We start from the raw sequence: 6122 nt of genomic DNA, 5'->3' as shown, positions 1-6122 counted from the left end.
AATAGCACTTGGGAGTACTTCGACCTAGCGTGGTAATATTATTAACACCTAATTGTAGATCCTATCCACCACAGAGTTTAGAATCCATGCTGGATCGACCCTCAGCCTCTCCCTCCCCTCTGAGCGAGAGAGGCACACACACTAGAGATGCGCTGATGGGCTATTATTTCAACCATAACTGCATAGCAAAACTTATCATCCATCAGCCATCCATCAGCACCAAAGTTTGTTGACCAATTTTCAAAACGGCACCTGCCCACCATCCGCTGGTTGTTTTAATGTAGGCTATATTGGTGATGCAGCGCTGCTGACGTGAGGCTAGAAAGCCCTTGCCTGTTCTAGAAAGACTGATCTAATGCAGCAAATATATTAAAAGGCAAAAGTCGTACATTGGCTAGGCCTATCCCCAGAATATCAGCAGCAAACTCAGTCTCTGTCGCGCAAAACAGTCTCCAAATAAAACGCACATCGGCCTGTTGCCTATTCTGCCAGCTTGTGACAATATATCGTCCAAAATGCTTGATTGCATTGCATTCTCCACATTTTTAGCTACATTTTCATGTACCACATCAGCATTTTTGTTCAGTGAATCTTTTGTAAATTGCTTTACAATTACCGTCGGGCCTATAGGCTTGAGGCCAGGCTTGCCTCAGCTTCGGTCACGTCCTTTTACAATTTTATCATTGTAATAAAAAACGCAATTTGCCACATAATTTCAGCATGCTCCTGGCCTACTAATTAATGCCTATTGTACTTTATTTTTTGCAAAAAGAAAGAAATCCTTGATAAAATAACAAGTCATTCACATTATAGGCTACTTTACACACTGTTATGTCAGGTTGACTGACAAGCCTGTTCTGAAGACTCCCATTCATTTTGACTGCACGAGCGCGTCTTTTTCAGACAGACATCGCAATTCATTTTATAGCAGGCCATCGGACAAATATGACGCCTCGATATTAAAGAAACTCCGACTCCATTCATTCTGAAAGTCCACCGCACAACAATGCAACGTGCATGTTCACATTTTTAGTAACAACTCTTTCTGCTGTTAGAGAATGTGTTTGTGTTGTATGTATGCTGCTGAGACCTTGAATTTCCCCTGGGGATCAATAAAGTATCTATCTATCTATCTATCTAAATCTTTTAGAAATGAACTTAATTAAGCTTGCATTAGTTATGCTCTAATACATCTAATTATAAACCTAACATAATACAAATTCAACTGTATTTTGGGCAATAAAGTGATAATATCATGGTAATATTGTCATAGTGTAGTCCGCTTTGGGAAATAAATAGCCTTCCTGTAGGGACATAAAGTAATTATTTTGATCAAAACCAATGTTTATATTAAACAATGTCATCATTTAGATGACTTTAATTCATGTAGATGACTTTCATTTCCAAAATTCATTGGGTTATATTGCAGTCAGAGGACATATTCAACTGCAGTGAGACCATACAGTATAGTCACAGAGCCCTGCCCCTCAGAAAGTGTGCCAATCCATGCCGTACACACAGAGAGACATAGGTATCCTTCACATATCCCCCTGACAACCTTTCCCTACCCTGTAAAGCCATGCCTCATCCATATTTGGGGTCACACACACAAGGGTCAACCTAACATAGGGGTCTCTGGTGTGGGTAATACTACAGGCTCACACTGGGCATGCCTTGGATCGCTCCACAGCAAGCCAGCCCACTTCTTACACCACTTACAGTGAGGAGAGAAGGGTCACCCCATTTGCCCTTGAACTTTTGGCCTCTGAGGTGCTAAAGCTGTAGCCAAAGACACAGGATGGGTGACTGCAGCCTCTATCTGCTACACATATCATTTTTTTCCTCCTCATTGCTGGATTATAGCTAATCCTCACAGTTCTTTGGTGGAAAAGCAAACAATGTGCTCTTATTTTTCCCAAAATCCCAAACAAAAATGGTGAAAACACCATGTCTAGTTGACTGTGTAGTGAACAATAACACAAAATACATCTTTACCGCTCCAATCACTACTGTCTGAACCTCATTCCATAGATAATTTGCAAATTGGTAAACATGTACAATATCCTACAAGACTCCAATATGTCTGAAGTTACAAGTAAAAGTGTAAATAATGTTTTTTTTACTTCAAAATATTGTAAAAAGTTGTATATATTCCCACAGTATCCTAGTGCAATGCAATCCAATTATATTTTGCCAATTTACAAAAAACTCATTATATATAAACTTGTTTTAATGATACATTGTTCATGTTTACATAGTCCAGATAGTGTTTTCATTTTTTCTCTCAAAGAAATTATGCATAAATTCAGAATTTTGACCATCCACAGGTAGTGGACAGGTGGTGGTGGTCACAGAGGTACCTCTCTGTAGAAATAGGAAGTAACAATATATCCACATCATGTGACCTAACAATTTTTTTTATACCAAAACTAAAATCCCCTTTTTCTCATATGAATAGTACAATATGGGTTTTGTGTTACTGCCAACACTAAGATAAATGAATTGTTGCCATATGGCAACAAAATGCAATAGAGGGCCTGATTTGCACCAGAAGTGGTTCTGAATAAGATAAGATAAGATAAGATAATACTTTATTGTGTGTTACACAAAGGTTACAAAAAATTGTCTTTGACAAGGCTCCAGTCACAAAGAAACATTCACACAGACATATACAAACAGGGCATGGGGTGTTGAGGTATCAGCTGACTGTGGTGTTCATTTTGTGCTGTTCAGTGTGGCTATTGCAGAGGGGATGAAGGATTTCTTGTAGATGTTTTTATTAAAACACCTGCCTGATGCGGTAAACCAAGTTTAACACATCCTTGCTGACCTGAAAAGTTTTGAGTTTTCTGAGCTGGTAGAGACGTTGTTGTGCTTTTTTGCATGTTGTGTCTGTGTGTTGTGAGAAACACAGGGAAGTGTCTATTTCTGTGCCCAGCTGATTAGAGCCAGAATTATGTAACCTTATAGACACATGACTGTGAATAACCTGTTTGAGTGATGCTGGTGTCATTAAAGTTATTGCTAAATCACAAGAGCACAAGGTATACACACACACACACAAACACAAACCCTGAGACGACACTATGGCTTGGCTTTTTAGGGTAGGAAGATGATCACCATGTGTGTCATCATCATAGTCATCAAGAGCCACAAACACACGCACGCACACAAGGTGCAAAATGACAAGTTAGGAGGCACTGCTGTGGTGTATCACAACTTCCTTCTTATCTGCACACTCACACACACACACACAGGAAAGGCCAGACAGCTTTATGTGTAAGACCAGAGACAGCAGATACAATCAGTAAAAGCATGAAGGACAAATAAGAATGTCAAAGGAAGATATATATTTAAAAATGTATTAACAGGGAATATAAAAATTTAAGAAATATATATAAAATAAATTTAAAAAAACACATACGTTAGTGTATAAAATGCAACATAAAAGGTCATAAAACAAGTAAAAGTTGTAAAACACTGAGTGCAAGAAATAAAGAATGGAAAAATAAAAGTATACAATGTGAAGAAGCAATTAAGATAAATATACAGTTTATACTTATACAGTTTATATTTATACCTATATAGTTACTCACATCCTGTTCATACTCACATACTTGTACAGTGCATAGTTTATACACTTATACAAACTTACCCAGTTCAGTTAACAGAAAGCATTTGAGAACAGTTTGGTTTTAAGTCAGATTTGAACTTGCAACAATAGGGACATCTTGAATTTCCCCTTGGGGAAAAGCCCAGTGCAGTAATCAACTCTGCTGGAGATGCATGAATAAGTTTACTAAATCATGTGTCGACAGAAGACCAAAGAGACTGAGGTGGTAAAAAGCTGATATAGTTATAGCTATGAAGGATTCACCCAACAAACACATGGCGCTGATTCACACCATAAACACATGATGCCAAGTGCTGAATTGTCATTGCTCGTCATAAACACACAGACTTGAATGATGGACAACGCCTTGGACTTACACACACACACACATATATATATATATATATACTGTATATATATACTGTATATATATATATATATATATATATATATATATATATATATATATATATATATGCACACACACACACACATGAACACACACATACAAACACACACATACACATATAAACACATCTGAGAAGTGACAGACAACTGACAGTTGCACCCATCTGTGTGTGTGTGTGTGTGTGTGTGTGTGTGTGTGTGTGTGCGTGCGTGCGTGCGTGTGTGTGTGTGTGGCAGTCAACCACTGAGAAACACAGACTTTGCTGAGGTCTTAGACCAATACTCACACATATCAGTATTTACACATCACCGCCAGTCAAAACCGCAAGTCTTCGGTCATTTCTGACCCTTGGTTGAGCCATTTAATGTTTGTTTGTGCGTATGTTTGTTTGTGTTACCATGGAGACTGAGATTCCACATGGGATAGAGTCTGGACGTACGCACACACACATGCATGCACACACACACACACACACACACGCATGCACCATACAAAAACTGTCTCTCCATCAGACCATATGAAACGAAAGAGTGCAGCCCCCAGTGCTGTGCCCAGTGTAGAGTGTAGCCCCCAGTGCTGTGCCCAGTGTAGAGTGCAGCCCCCAGTGCAGCCCCCAGTGCTGTGCCCAGTGTAGAGTGTATCCCCCAGTGCTGTGCCCAGTGTAGAGTGTATCCCCCAGTGCTGTGCCCAGTGTAGAGTGCAGCCCCCAGTGCTGTGCCCAGTGCTGTGCCCAGTGTAGAGTGCAGCCCCCAGTGCTGTGCCCAGTGTAGAGTGTAGCCCCCAGTGCTGTGCCCAGTGTAGAGTGTAGCCCCCAGAGCTGTGCCCAGTGCAGCCCCCAGTGTTGTGCCCAGTGCTGTGAGTGTGTAGGTATATGATTTTTTTATTGTCCTGGCATCTCAGAATTCCCACTGGCACCAGATCAGACAGAGACATTGATACAAATATGATCACACACACACACACATCCAGTGCTAAGATAAGAACATAAATGCGTCAGATAAATTGACTGTACCTTGAAGGACTTTGCAGTCTTACACAAAAAGCTTTTATGGCCTCACTGACGTTAAGTATCTTTATACGGTGACTTTGTGAGTCTGTAAGTTTCTTTTCCCTCTAAACGGAAACCAGGCCAAGCTAAAGCAGAGGCCAGAGACACACTGTAAAGAGTCCAAAATTAAGATAAAATCATCTCTTTGGTATTGTTTTTAGTATAAAGAGCACTAGCCGTGGGGGCAGATGTGGCCTACTGGTTAGGGCCACGGGCTTGGAACCGAAGGGTTTGATCCCGACCCAGTAGGATAAATGAGAGCACTGCTCTCCCATGCCCACATCCACGGCTGAAGTGCCCTTGAGCAAGGCACCTAACCCCTCACTGCTCCCCGAGCGCCACTGTAGCAAGCAGCTCACTGCTCCGGATTAGTGTGTGCTTCACCTCATTGTGTGTTCACTGTGTGCTGTATGTGTTTCACTAATTCACAGATGGGATAAATGCAGAGACCAAATTTCCCTCACAGGATCAAAAGAGTATATATACTTATACTATACTACTACCAGGGTTCTAAATTAACTTTTTTGATCACCAGCCAATGTGGCTGGTAACTTTCTAAAGTTACTAGCCAATCAGAATTTCTATTAGCCATATTTTTTCCGGTGAAAATAAGAGAATTATGAGTTTATGAGATGACTGAATGCATTTGGTCATTGTATTAACATTGTTGGCATGAATACATACCACAAAATATACACAGAAAGTGCACTTCACTTCATTTCATGTTTGGGATCTCTATCTATCTATTTCTCTATCGATATCCTCATCCCCTGCTTCATTCCTATTCTCGCCCCCATAAGTCTGTCCCAACCACTGCCACATTTAGTTTAATCTTAACTTAAAGCTACATTGTGTACTTTTTGAGTTAATTCTTAGCAAAAACCCATTTGTTCTTTCAAAAATATGTGCTCATTCATGTGTAATTATTTCCACCTACTAATCAAAGTATTCTCGTAAGTGTAGAATCTGCTATTCCAAATACATACGCGCGAGTCGCGCGAATGGCTGAATCCATGTTGCACCTCCATCTTTGAAATACATTCGCCAACGAG

Source organism: Alosa pseudoharengus, unplaced genomic scaffold, assembly GCF_046254945.1.
Source record: "Alosa pseudoharengus isolate Yale_2024_CS ecotype anadromous, Long Island Sound unplaced genomic scaffold, YU_APseudo_1.1 YU_APseudo_1.1_scf_2, whole genome shotgun sequence".
NCBI lineage: Eukaryota > Metazoa > Chordata > Actinopteri > Clupeiformes > Clupeidae > Alosa > Alosa pseudoharengus.
The sequence above is the reverse complement of the archived record's forward strand: the minus strand, read 5'-3'. Positions refer to the sequence as shown.